Raw genomic sequence first — 15,064 nt, 5'->3', positions numbered from 1 at the left:
AGTACCTTGAAGGTAGAAAAGCGCTATACAAGTACAACCCATTTATCATTTATCATAATTTACTTCGGTATCAGGGAGGTGTAGCGGATATTATTGACTAGGCCAGGGGTCGGCAACCCGCGGCTCTTTGATCACTTTGATGCGGTTCAGCTTGTCACAGCCAGATGCGCCCTCATCCTTGCGCTCTGCTTGTCAAGCTTCGGGACACGCCCACGGCCGCGCACATCCAGGGATCCGCTGTCCTGCAGCAGCCGCCTGCTGCAATTATTCACCGGGGACTTCACTTGGGGGACTTCACAGCTCACTGAGAGGGGGGGACACGGTGCCGTTCACCTCTACCACCTGCTCCCTCCCCTCCATGTAAGATTGCATCCAGCTCCATGAGGTTTTGTTAAATCTGATTGCTCTGAGCTTATCCAACAGTATAGCGTGGTTAACGGTGTCAAAGGCCTTCTGAAGGTCCAGCATGACCATCCCGCAGTATTTGCCCGCGTCCACCTCATGTTTGATGTGGTCGCTCAGATAGAGAAGGCATGTGTCAGTGGAGTGGTTAGTTCTGAAGCCGGATTGGAATTTGTACATGAGTTTATTAGTGGCAAGGTAACTGTCGACCTGTTCATGAACTATTTTCTCCATTACTTTCGAAATGGAACTGAGAATAGAAACAGGTCGGTAGTTGCCAGGTTCCTATTTGCTTCCTTTTTTAAAGATAGGAGTTACTCTTGCTATCTTAAAATCTTTTGGTACTTGGCCTTGTGTAATTGAGAGGTTTATTATGTGCGTGATGATCGGGGCAATGATGGAGGCAGAGTCCCTGAGGAATCTGGATGGGATATTATCAAGGCCGGTGGCCTTGTTTGGGTGGAGCGCGCTCAATTTTTTAAACGCCTCATCAGCTGAGACCATTTCTAATTTGAAATCATTGTTGGATACTCCTAGCTTTCTGTAGAAGGCTTGAATGTGTTCTACACCAAAACGACCAGAGTGGTGGGACAGCTTGTTGACAAAAGTTGCGGCTATGCTGGTGAAAAAGATGTTAAGGCTGCTTGCTACCTCCATTTTGTCTGTAATGAGGGAGTCTCCCTCCTTGATGCTGATGTTGGTGAGTCTGGTTTTAAGTTTCTGGCTGCAACCGGGAAGCTGGTTGTTGAGAATTTTCCAGAGCTCATGTGGCTTATTTGTGTTTTCCTCTATTTTGTCGTTAATGTAATTTTTTTTTAAGGATTTAGTCAGGTTGGTTGACTTATTTCTTAAATTATTGCATTGCTTTTTGAGAGTTGAAAGGAGTGATTTGAGGTTGATGTTATTGGGTTGTTTATCTACTTCTGTTTTACACTTTTGGTATTCGGAGTATTTTCTGTCTGTTTTTTATGGCAGCTAATAGGTCCGGATTCATCCATGGTTCCGAGCGGGCTTTGATCCTGACTGTTTTCACAGGAGCCATGTCATTTAGTATCTTTAGGAACGCTGTTTTGAAGCGATCCCAAGCAACATCGACCAGGTTGCTCGCGAGCACAGGTGACCAGTCCCACTCATCTAATTTTAAATTGAAATTATCACTGGAGTATTTTTTAAGGGATCTGGATTGGGCTGTTATGTGGCCATTGGCTTTGGGTTTAGCTATTTTACGGGTGCAGAAGGTTAGATAGTGGTCGCTAAGACCACAGATCATGACCCCACTATTTTTTATTTTAGGTCGGTCTGTGGTGAGAATGAGATCTATGGTTGATTGGGTGGAATCACACACCCTTGTAGGTAGTGCTATTAGCTGGGAAAGACCGTGTAGATTACAAAACTTGCTGTAGGATCTGAGAACAGGCGCATCTCTGCGTTGAATATCTGTGTTCAGATCCCCAGTTATAATTTTCTCCACCTTGTCTGCCGCAGCCAAGCACTCCTCCAGAGCCCCATAGAAATCACTCTGATTAGGGGGTCTGTAAACAGTCCCTATTGGTACCGGCTTAGCGTTTTTAAATTTGATTTCCGCCCACACAGATTCCAGGTCATTGTGGTTAAGATCAGTGCGAGTTATGTATTTCATATATTGGTGAATATACATACAAACGCCCCCACCGTGTTTATTCCTGTCCTTTCTGATAACCGAAAAGTTTTCTATTTCTATCTCTGAGTCAGAAATACTTTGATCAAATTTGGTTTCAGAGAAACACAGGATTTTTACCTTCGTGTTGAGGAACATTTCTCTGATTTGGTCGAGTTTGGTTCCAGAGAGGCTGTTCACATTAAGGTGGATGATGTGTAGTCCACTGGAACCAAAAAGAGCATCAGACTCCGCTGTGTAGTGGTACTGTCCAGAAAAGTTGTTGGTTGTGGTTGGGGGCGGGGGGCGTGGTTAAGAGGGGAGGAGTATATTTACAGCTAGAATTCACCAACTCGAGTATTTAATAAATAACTCGAGTATTTCATTTATATTTCATATATATATACAGTGGGGCAAAAAAGTATTTAGTCAGCCACCCATTGACAATCAATGGGTGGCTGACTAAATACTTTTTTGCCCCACTGTATATATATATATATGTATATATATATATATATGAAATACTTGATATCTATCCAGTAGATGGCAGTATTGTCCTGTTTAAGAGTGTCACAACATTGCTGTTTACGGCAGACGAACTGCTTTACGGTAGACAAAAACGTTACTGCTGTTGTCGTGTGTTGTTACCGCGCTGGGAGGACGTTAATGAAACTGCCTAACAATAAACCCACATAAGAAACCAAGAACTCGCCCTCAATCATTCTACAGTTATAACGTGATTGGGCAGGCACGCTGTTTATATCGTGGGAAAGCGGACGTGAAAACAGACTGTCGCCGCTGTCCCCACTCAGGTCCGCATGGAGCTGGAGGGGGCGTGGCCTCCAGCTCCGGCTGAATTCCGGGAGAAAATTTCTTCCGGGAGGTTTTCGGGAGAGGCGCTGAATTCCGGGAGTCTCCTGGAAAATCAGGGAGGGTTGGCAAGTATGGTTTATTGTCATAGCAGCACACGATACACATGAGATGGCACACAATTTAGTAGCACGTGAACAATAGGATTGGTCCTGGTGGAGATCTACACTCTTAGTGCTTTTCTTCTTTATTCAGAGTAATCATTTGACTTTCTAAAGGTTTTTAACTAAAACAACTAAGTAGCTTGAAAAATATTTCTGTGTTTCTTGTAGTATTTAAAATGTAGGTTTTTTTTCCTCGATGTTTGCCCTTTTTCTGGTTTGAACAACAGCCATGGAAAAAGTATGTGCACGTGCGTGTACAGGGACGTGCACATGATAATAGAGGGGCAGGGGCTCAAAGTCAGAAAAGGGCAGGAATTTTTTTTTTGGTCCTTTACACAATATGGAAAGTAATGTAAAATTAAATGTGCTAATAGGAAGCTAACTACTTAGCTGTGTGTCCTTTGTAGGTAAAAGTGATTGCCATTTCTTTTGTGTCAACAAATTATGGTCATAATGAGTTAATTCACATTATCATAGGCTTGGAAGACATGAAAAGCAACAAAACACTGGTTTATTATCAGGCTATTTTTTGTTAAAGATAAGCACTTTAATATTGAACATTGAACAGTGCAACATGAACTTTGAAAAAAAATACAAAAATAAATACCCAAATGGAAAAAACTTCAATGTGAAAATCTGTCCTTCTTCCCTTAACTTGATGAAAACACCATCAAGTTGTAACTTATGGTCTATCTCACTTAATGCTCAGACTAAACAACTGAAACCCAATACAGGGCCAAAAATATGGACCAGGGGCCAGTAGTGCTGTATCCTTTCTTTTTTTGGCATTGGGCTGCAGGCATAATCAACATGAATCAAGTTTAAATACAGATGGCAATATTCCTAACAGATAACGTACATCTTATATCCCCAGAATGCTGAAGTTATTATTATTATTATTAATAATAATTATTATTATTATTATTATCATTGTTGTTATTATTATTATTGTTATTATTATTATTATTTGTTTTTTACATCCCTGACAGGAATTTATTAATGTTGTTTAAAGAAAAAGAAAACACACACACACACAGGCAGAGGGCACTTTTTAAGACGAGGCAAAAAAGGGCAGGGGCTCAGGCACCCATAGGGCCCTATGTGTGCACGTGCCTGTGCTTGTATATATGTATTTTTTATTTTCAAACAGTAGTTGTCGATTATTTGATGTTAGATACTTTTACTAACCATTGTTTTAAACTAAGATTACATTGACTTTATTTAGAAAAAAAAAATGATGTGGAGTAGTAAACGGAAGTTGCGGACTTCTAGCGCATGCGCAAATGTACTTGAAGCCAAGCAAAAAGACGAAGACCGCATGCTATGGTTGTTAGGAGATTCTTCGAATTCACGTTCTTAAAGTTATATGATTCACAGCAAATATAGCAACAAATATCTCAATTGGTATTTTCCAAAGCCACGAAACGTGCATTGAGTTTGGAGCGATATCTGAAGTGAAGATTGAAGACGTGATAGAAGATGGACGACTACTGCTATGCTAAGATGGCGACGTCCGCTAAAAGAGAACATGAAAGAGAATCAGCGCCACCAACTTCCAGCAAATCACCAACGGAGGAAAAGACGAAAGATGAAGGTGAGTGACTTGAAGTTTTGTCATTTGAAAGCTATTTGAATTTCAAGGACCTTAAAGTCGAAATTAGCCGGCTTTGTTGAAGAATGTAAAGAAAGAGCCGCCATGATTGTTAGCTTGAAGAAGGCAGTGGAGTTCACATCAGAGGAGATGAAAGAATGCAAAAGTCAAATGAAGAAAGTGGAAGAGCAAAACAAGCGCTTCCCATGTTTGGCAAACGCCACATTTAAAAATATTTAGCTCGCATTACTAAGCTAAGTTATTCATGGAGTCCATCAAGTTATGGGTGAGGGCCGACATCCGGGCAACTGAGCTACATACGGGTTCTTCGAGCCATAGCAACCAGACTGGCGTTGAAAACAAACCGTTGCCATTACTCTTTAACCTGTCGACCTACGCTGGTTAAACCCGTCATTCTGCCTCCAAAATGCCGAAAAACGGTGTTGTTTTTGGTTGTGCTAACCACAACCGGAAACAGGGAAAACAAAGGTCGTATTTTGTTCTGCCAAAGCGTGATAAAAGCCCACAGAGACGAGACAAATGGCTCGCAGCTTTACACCGGGAAAACGAGGACGGTTCTCACTGGAGTCCCCCAAAGTCCCGGGTCGTGTGTTCGGATCACTTCGTTTCTGGTAAATATAAGCAGTGTTGGGTTAGTTACTGAAAACCAGTAACTGGTTACAATTACTAGTTACTTTATTTCAAAAGTAACTCAGTTACTAACTCAGTTACTTACACCAAAAAGTAATGCGTTACTGTGAAAAGTAACTATTTAATTACTTCTTTTTTCCCCCCCCTTTTTTAAGGCTCCCATTAATGCCCTTTTAGCCTTCATTTCAGTACTGTTATTGCACTGGAGAATAATACAATGTGTTGATCAACTTGACATGCATTTGCATCACTGAACTCAGAAAGCAATGTGGTCTACATACAACACACAAACAATGTGGTCTACATACAACACACAAACAATGTGGTCTACATACAACACACAAACAATGTGGTCTACATACAACACACAAACAATGTGGTCTACATACAACACACAAACAATGTGGTCTACATACAACACACAAACAATGTGGTCTACATACAACACACAAACAATGTGGTCTACATACAACACACAAACAATGTGGTCTACATACAACACACAAACAATGTGGTCTACATACAACACACAAAGACAAAGATATGTTTCAAAGGGCCAATTTATTTCAGGCCAGAAAAAATTGACAAAACTATTTTAAATAGCTGCAACATAAGGGCACTTTAACTTTAACTCTAAGTAGATAGGATCTTTGATCCAAGACACAACTTACATTTAACTAAAATGTTATTTTCTTTGTGCTCGACAAAAGAAAAATATTGAGAATGTCTCCATGTTAAAAAACTCGACTTCTGGCTTCACCATGATGTCTTGTTAGTTGTTATGAGAGTAGCGTATGTGTGTGTGTGTGTGTGTGTGTGTGTGGCCCTTTAAGATATGACAACATGTGAGGTGAGTGACGTCAGTGAGTGAGTGGGCGAGAGAGGTGAGGGAGCGGCGACAGTGAGTGAGTGCAGGTGTTCTAGCTTGGTGGATGGCTGCGTCCAATGAAGTCACAAAGTTGCAACAAACCGCCGGGCTCGTCATTCACCCTTAGCTGTAAAGACCCTCTTCCGGGTAAAGTGAAGGTTGTTAGCCCCGAAGTACGGCTCTGGAGGAATGTCTCCCCTGCGGGTAGGCGTGCTTTCCCCCGCCCACAGAAAGCACACCTCTTATTTTCCACCGGAGCGCTCCAATAAAACACACTCAGATCTTCTGTTTCTAGCCGATACTGCGTTATTTTACGTTATTTTTATGTAGTAACGCATCATGCAGTAACGGTAACTGAGTTACTGCATATAAAAAATAACGCGTTAGATTACTAGTTACCGCAGAAAGTAACGGTGTTACAGTAACACGTTACTTAGTAACGCGTTAGTCCCAACACTGAATATAAGGAACAAAAATCCACCTTCTTAACCACAACTTGGCTATACCGTCCATGCTAATGTTGTACTTGTTGAATTTGTACCTTATAACGTTCGACAGCTGAAGTTGTTGTACAAAAATAACATGCGGTATATACTATATAGTCTATAGCCTGTATAGGCTATTTTCGAAAACCGGTTTCGTTTAAATTTGAATCGGCTTTCTATAGATATGAAATAATATACCTGGTGCGCTTGTGAGGTAGACATATAGATTTCCAAATTCCATGTCCGGCCATTGTGTAGGATTATCAGTCCACGCATCTGCTGGAAGGCGGTAAGGGCAGTCGTTTAATCCAACTACAGAACATTTTAACTCGTATCTTAACCTAGCCCTAGTAGGGCTGGACAATTAATCCCATTTTAATCTCAACTTCATTCAAGACATGACACGATCATAAACATGTTATTGTAAAAAAAAGAGAAGAAAAAAAGATGAACAGCCCGCGGAACGTGCATGCAAATTCTTGAGCCTGTAACGGTTAAAGGGATGAGTGAGTGTATGATTGAAAAAAAGACCATGTCTACTAGAATGTGCTACTTTTTATTTGACACAGTGCTAGTATGTCTAATCAGAAGGGGTGTAACGGTACACAACAATTTTGGTTCGGTACGTACCTCGGTTTAGAGGTCACGGTTCGGTTCATTTTCGGTACAGTAAGAAAACAACAAAATATACATTTTTGGGTTATTTATTTACCAAATTTGTAAACAATGGCTTTATCCTTTTAACATTGGGAGCACTATAATAATTCTTCCCACGTTAATCAACATTAAACTGCCTCAAGTTGTTGCTCAGATTAAATAAAATGACACAACTTTTCTTCTACATATAAAAAGTGCAACATTAAACGGTTTCAAGTCAACTCATCATGCTTAATTTATTACAGCATTTGGGAAGCCTGTAGTTGATTTTTATTATGTAAATGTTATATTTTTATCAACATGTGATAGCAGGGACCCTGCCATTCAAAACTAGGCTGCTACATTACTAATGATTAATGTAATGTAGTGGATTGTCCGAAGCTTAAACAGGCAACAAAAGTAGTTTAGTACAACAATTTTGTTTACCCATTATCAGAAGTGCAGGTTGAATTAAGTTAGCCGTGCAGACTTCCGTCAGACTACCCCAGGGCAGCTGTGGCTACGAAAGTAGCTTACCACCACCAGGTGTGAATGAATGATGGGTTTTTAACATGTAAAGCGACTTTGGGTACTTAGAAAAGCGCTATATAAATCCCAGGTATTATTATTATTATAGACCACATGTACTCCGGAGTAAACAAGACACACACAAGCCAAAATCACTGTCGAGTTCCGGTCTTCTGACATTTTTTATATGTCTCTTGTGCGTCATTGTTTTTTATCTAGTGCGTCATAATTATTTTGTTTTGGTTTTGTCTGTTCCAAAACAACCTTGTATCTCTTAGTCATATTTGGAAAATCTAAACATTCTGTAGACAGGTTGGCATAACTCCATATTCACCTTTGTCCCACTGGTCCAGTCAATGGCACAAAATGGAAGAGAATTGAAAATGAGCGGACATTCTTATTAGACATGCAATATAGGTCAAAGGTCAGAAATTCTACTACATACCCGCCTTCCAGGGTCTTAAGACCCTGGACCAAAACAATTTCTGATGTAGACCACTAAGTTAAATCTCTACCACAGATAGAGGCAAAAACCTCAATGTTTTTATACGAGGCAAAAATTCCGTCTATGACCCTCCTTCAGAGCGATCGCTGTTACCAGCCTGCAGTAAAACCATCTCACAGAACACAATTAGTGTTATTACCCTTTGATTTGGTAAAGGAATAACAAATACTTTGATCATGAACATCATTGAACATAAATAGATGAATGTATATAGACTTATGACTGTAAGACATTTGCAAAAATATTTTTCCCGGCATTTGCAATGAATGTAGTTACCAATATTGTTAATTATCAATTTATTTTGAACACACAACTGAATTTCGTATGAGTCCATGTTCGATTAGTGCTCGTATAGATGGCTCGGTGGTGCCTCAGGCTGGTGGCCTGCCGACACCTCGTTGGGCTTTTGGCTGCCTTGGTGAAGAAAGAGATCCACTCAAACAGTCTGTCTCTGTCTCTTCTTGGGGTGTGGTTCAGTCCATTGGGCAGACTGTGCAATGGCATGTGCGCGCTGGCCGCTTTGGGGAAAAGCTGAGAAAAAGTTGGAGCTGTGGGGGCCTTGGGGAAGGCGGGGGAAGAGTATGGGGCGTGGGGCTTTGGTCCAGGCCTCCTCGCCGCTTCGGCACTCCCGACACTTCTTTCCACAGCTGCTGGAGTCCTGGTGGACATATTGGCTGGCAACCTTAGTTGTTCTCGTCATCGCTGGCAAGGTGTTGTCTCTCCTCTCGGTTCCTTCCAGTCAGGTATCGGGTGTTGGTCCTGGATTGGCTTTGACCGTGCCCCTTTTAGCGAGTGCAAGGGAATCTGGAGTGGCTGCTTTCATCCTCAAATCTGCACAGAGGAACTGGCACACAAATTCTACATTTTGCAAACTTACCATTTTGGTCTCATGGTCTTTCCACCTTCCTAGGAAGCTGCTGGTCCTGAGAAGTGCTGATCTTGTGACTGAAGATGATAACCTGTTTTCTTAAAATAGGTGCCGTTGTTTGACCTAATCTTTTTGGGCAAACCATGTCGGGATATTAGATAATTCACAAAACATTTAATTACTGAATTGGCACCCTCCTTTGAGGTTGGGGTTGCTTTCGCCAACCACTGCAATTGTCAATCTAAATCCTTACGTTCCTTTATCCTTGTACCGGATTGATCATATTGATTAAATAAAACCTCAACACGCTCAAACTTGACCCAATCCAAACTCACCTCCCCCCTCTGTCCCTCTCACAGGGACAGTGTTAGTCGTAGTAATAGTAATAGTAGTAGTAGTAGTGGTAGTAGTAGTAGTTTCAGAAAAATCCAAGAAAAAGAAAAGGCAGATGATAGTCAAGCGCAGCAAGAACAGAGGCGGAGGACAGGTCATGTTTGAGGTCACTGTTCGCTTTTGCAATAGTACTTTGATATTTTACAACACCTAGTGAATTATTGTGGCCTCAATAATTCACTAAATAGTTGTATTTAGTTTAGTCTATCTATGATGGGACAATGCACGGAAACATTAAGTTCAGAAACAGATATGTTCTGTACCAGATTCTGTACTAGCTTGTTTACATTATGAGGAGAAAACTATCATTTACGGGGGATATTGATTTTTGAAATAGGTCAAGTAAAATAAAATAAAAACACAAATGTATTTCAGTTTTAGGAGTTAAATGATGTACCATCCTCAGTGATGAGCTGAACACATGTAGTTTTTTGTTATGGTTTTGGAGTCCCTTGAAAAGTAAAGTTTTTTTAACATTATAAAATATAGTAACAATTACTTTCATCTTTTAATGTTGATGTTCCAGGTAATTTAATGTTCAGTAATTGTATATCATAGGCCAATATAAGCTTTGGCTTCCGCCTATTCTTTTTTCGGTCATTCTTTTTTCTTTTCTGTGTGTAAATGTGTATGATTGTTAATATGTCTAATTTACTGTTAAACTGCTCACACAAATTGGTTGATGGTTGATGGTTGATTATATGACCAAAATAAACGTATTTCATTTATTCATTCATTATCTATCGCACTCATAGTTTTATTCCATTTTGCATGTAATTATTCCTATTGATTTCTTCCCATTTCACTCAAACAACTAAACAAACAAACAAATAAACAAACTTGCAGCTAACCACAATCAACAGCATACCATTTACGAATACCTTCATTTGTCACTTTCTCATCTTTTCTTCACTTTCGTTTTCCTTTACAAACAACATCCTGTATCCATCTCTTCCTTACACTTCACACAATGTTTCTATTTTCTGTTCTCATAGAAACCATTCACATAACGTAAGGTTATAAACATCCTTTTCCCATATTTTCTCAAACCATCCTCTTCACCCTCCTTCTGTTTTTTCACCTGCTCTCTCTTCCTCTCTCTCTCACTTTCTCTCCTTCTCTCACAATACAAACACAATAATCCAAAATAATCAGTCTTATAAAATAATTTTAGCTTTAGATATGATTTAGGGCAGTGGTTTTCAACCTTTTTTTCCCAGTAAAATAAAAAAATAAAATACAGCATAATGTCATCATTTTCTGATTTATTAAATTGTATAACAGTGCACCATATTGCTCATTTGTTGTGGTCTTACTTGACTTATTTGGACAAACCTTCTTTGGATATTGTAATAGAGATCCATCTGGGCTCGTGAACTTAATTCTAAATATTTATTTTGTTGAAGAATTATTCTTCTATAATTATATTTATAAAGGATTTTGAATTGTCGCTATTTTAAAATATTTAAAATCTCAGGTACCCCTTGGCATACCTTCAAGTACCCCCCCTTTTTTTGTCCGGGCGGAAACACCATATCCTCCTTTGAGAACTACTGGTTTAGCCTATAAAAATCCTTTGTCTCATACATCATTAGACTGTACAACTCCTCTTTGGGGGGGCTAGGATGACAGGGAATGCAAAACAATAACAGTGCAATACTTTTTTATATCATGGTCGTTAATGCCTAGTTTCTCTTATTTTACTGTTCTATTTTTATTCTCCTTGTAATATTTTTCCATTTTGTTTCCATTTATACCCTTAGTTACTGTTTACTTTTTACTTCTTCTTCCTGAGGGAACTCTCCTGAAGGAATCAATAACGTTTTATCTGTCTATCTATCTATTACTAACCCGAGCACAATTCATGACGTCATGGTCATCTTGCAGACAGTTGTTTCCATTTAGTTTTATTCTCTACATGTAATTCTACACGCACCAATGTCACATAGAAATTTGCTTTCTTTGTTATTTATTTACATTATTATTTCTGGTTTACTTGCTGTCTGTTTACTTAAGTTCTCATATTTTGGTCTGTCTTCCTTCTGATTAGAATTTGTTTAACGCTTCTCTACGTTTTGTTTTGACAATGGCGCTGAGTGTTGGCGACTCTTTATCTGTACTTCTTCAGACTCTATGTTTCACAGTTTGCACAGATACCCTTAGATGTTTTAGAATATAAATTTAACTTTTATTTTATTGTGTGTTTATTCCTAAAAAAAATTAAAATGTCAATGTATAATCAATGTATCTTTATCAAATTTAAATTCAATATTATTAATTTATTTGTTGTATAACTATTAATTCAAAGTTACAATGTGTCCTAATCTATGATGTGTGCGTGTGTGTGTGTGTTTGTCTCAACTTCCACACAGGAACTGGATGGATCAGATAAGCAGCAAGGCTGTTTAATACAGTATATTACACACATAATTAATGACTAATGAATTTAACAATGCTTCAATGTCCCAGTCCAAATGTATGTATTGATATTTAAATGTTTATTTATTCATATACAGTATATTTTATTTTTCCTATTATCAAAACCAACCTGTCAGCCTTCTCTTCAGATTGAGTACAGCTGTCCACTATATATATATATATATATATATATATATATATATATATATATATATATATATATATATATATATATATATATATATATATATATATAGTTTTTTATTTATTTATTTATTTATTCTTTAAACCTAGCTCAATGCTAAACTAGCTCAATGCTATCCTAGCTCAATGCTAACCTAGCTCAATGCTATGCTAACAGTGTCACACCTCTTCGGCCCAATGCCTCGTACAGCTGACACTCACACAGCCTCGCCACTTCTGACACACTCTTATCTCAAAATGTCTCCCAGCTGAGACTCCTTTTTTTTCTGTATATGCGTCACACAGTCACTCACACAGAGAATTTACCAGCACAGTTAAAAGTAAATGCAATAGACAACTATTTTTCTCATCCAGAATCACAGTTGTATCATATCAGAACCTTAATAATAAGAACAACATTTATCATTCACTCTTAGATGGACAAATAGTCAAGTTTAAGGAGGGTATTCTGGACTTCCCTGCTTAGGCTGCTGCCCCTGCGATCCAACCTCCGAGAGCGGGATAAGATAATTAAATGGATAGATCATTCACTCATATGTTTTCTGTACATAAACTTTGTCTACTTTCTCACACGCACACACATTTTAGACAATTTCCCAACTTTTACAGATAGCGGGGCTGTGAGAAAAAGCGTGAAGGGAGGTTGCGAGAGGGGGGGGGGAAAGGAAGGGGGGAATTAAACCAGATAAGAGACCAGGTGCTACACAAAAGTTATGAAATTACGCATATATCTAAATGTACCAACATAAACTGACTCACTCAATACACACACATTTCAGCATTCATCATTATACACACACATTGTTAAATTACAATACCACCCCATTGTCCGGACAAATATAAACAACTAATGCACACGTGCTTTTGTGGAATCGGCCGTCTCATATCACAAAAACCAGGTTCCATCATTGCTCATAAAACGGCGATTAACCCGTTTCATTGGAGCAGCACCTGCGTTATCAAACTGACCAACACGGATCACTGGCCTCTAAGGCGCCATAGGACCACCAGGAATCACCCAGCAATCCTACAGACATCGTGTCTGGTCAGTCCCATACAGTTTCACCAAGTTTCACCAAAGCTCTACCATATGGAGCCCGAGACGCCACCTGTCTATTCTGCAGCCATTAAACAGATTCGTGACAACTTGGCTCAGTTGATCTCCTTTACCGGAGTCACTGAATGGTCACCTAATATGAGGCTTTTTTACACGCTGAGTCACAAGGACTAGGGACCGCTGCAGTTTCCACATAGACAGGTGTCTCACACTTTCACAGACGTATCAATTTTATATGGGCCAAATGTCACACCAGTTAGCAAACCTTGCCTTAAATTTATCTTTGTCCAACTCTGGCTAATTCTGATGCACTTGCAGAAAGAAGCATCCTCTGCCAGCAACGACAGAGGATGAAGAGGTTAAAAGAAATTTTTCGTCTCATATCGTCTGTGCTTCTACACTCCAAACCACCAAAATTCTAATAACAATCCCCTTATGTTAAAAACAAGAAATCACAAGTTTTCAACAAACACACAGACAAATAATCACATATAAAACAACTCAATCCAACCATAATTTACCCCATCCCAGGTTGTTTTTGGAGAACCTGACTAAACCTATCTTTTATCAAAAATAGATTCAGCAATTAGTCTTATCGATCCGGCTCTCTCCAGGCAGAAAATGTTTACACTTTAAAGCAAACTGCTTACCTTGTGATGCGCGCGTGCAGCACACTGTCTGCCTGACAGAGAGAGCGGGAGCGGCTGTCGACCTGTAGCTTCTAAACCATCCTGTTCGTGACGCCAATTTGTGTAGTGGATTGTCCGAAGCTTAAACCGGCAACAAAAGTAGTTTAGTACAACAATTTTGTTTACCCATTATCAGAAGTGCAGGTTGAATTAAGTTAGCCGTGCAGACAGACCACATGTTACTCCGGAGTAAACAAGACACACACAAGCCAAAATCACTGTCGAGTTCCGGTCTTCTGCCATTTTTTATATGTCTCTTGTGCGTCATTGTTTTTTATCTAGTGCGTCATAATTATTTTGTTTTGGTTTTGTCTGTTCCAAAACAACCTTGTATCTCTTAGTCATGTTTGGAAATTCTAAACATTCTGTAGACAGGTTGGCACAACTCCATATTCACCTTTGTCCCACTGGTCCAGTCAATGGCACAAAATGGAAGAGAATTGAAAATGAGCGGACATTCTTATTAGACATGCAATATAGGTCAAAGGTCAGAAATTCTACTACAGTAACTATAGCACATTTTTTAAGCTTCTCAGGTTTAATTCTTTCCCATTCTTGCTTGATGTACAGCTTAAGTTGTTCAACAGTCCGGGGGTCTCCGTTGTGGTATTTTAGGCTTCATAATGCACCACACATTTTCAATGGGAGACAGGTCTGGACTACAGGCAGGCCAGTCTAGTACCCGCACTCTTTTACTATGAAGCCACGTTGATTTAACACGTGGCTTGGCATTGTCTTGCTGAAATAAGCAGGGGCGTCCATGATAACGTTGCTTGGATGGCAACATATGTTGCTCCAAAACCTGTATGTACCTTTCAGCATTAATGGTGCCTTCACAGATGTGTAAGTTACCCATGCCTTGGGCACTAATACACCCCCATACCATCACACATGCTGGCTTTTCAACTTTGCGTCTATAACAATCCGGATGGTTCTTTTCCTGTTTGGTCCGGAGGACACGACGTCCACAGTTTCCAAAAACAATTTGTGGCCAGCTATTAAGTCGTCTGTTTTCATCGCAAAATTCCACAGTATTCTGGACATCTGTGTTGGTGACTCTTTTGCAATTTGTTTAATGAACAATGAAGACAGCAAAGACGAAAGCTGTAGGTGGGAAGCTGTGTATTAGCGGCTGGCTGCAGCAACACAACCAGGAGGA

Source organism: Entelurus aequoreus, linkage group LG17 (assembly GCF_033978785.1).
Source record: "Entelurus aequoreus isolate RoL-2023_Sb linkage group LG17, RoL_Eaeq_v1.1, whole genome shotgun sequence".
NCBI lineage: Eukaryota > Metazoa > Chordata > Actinopteri > Syngnathiformes > Syngnathidae > Entelurus > Entelurus aequoreus.
The sequence above is the reverse complement of the archived record's forward strand: the minus strand, read 5'-3'. Positions refer to the sequence as shown.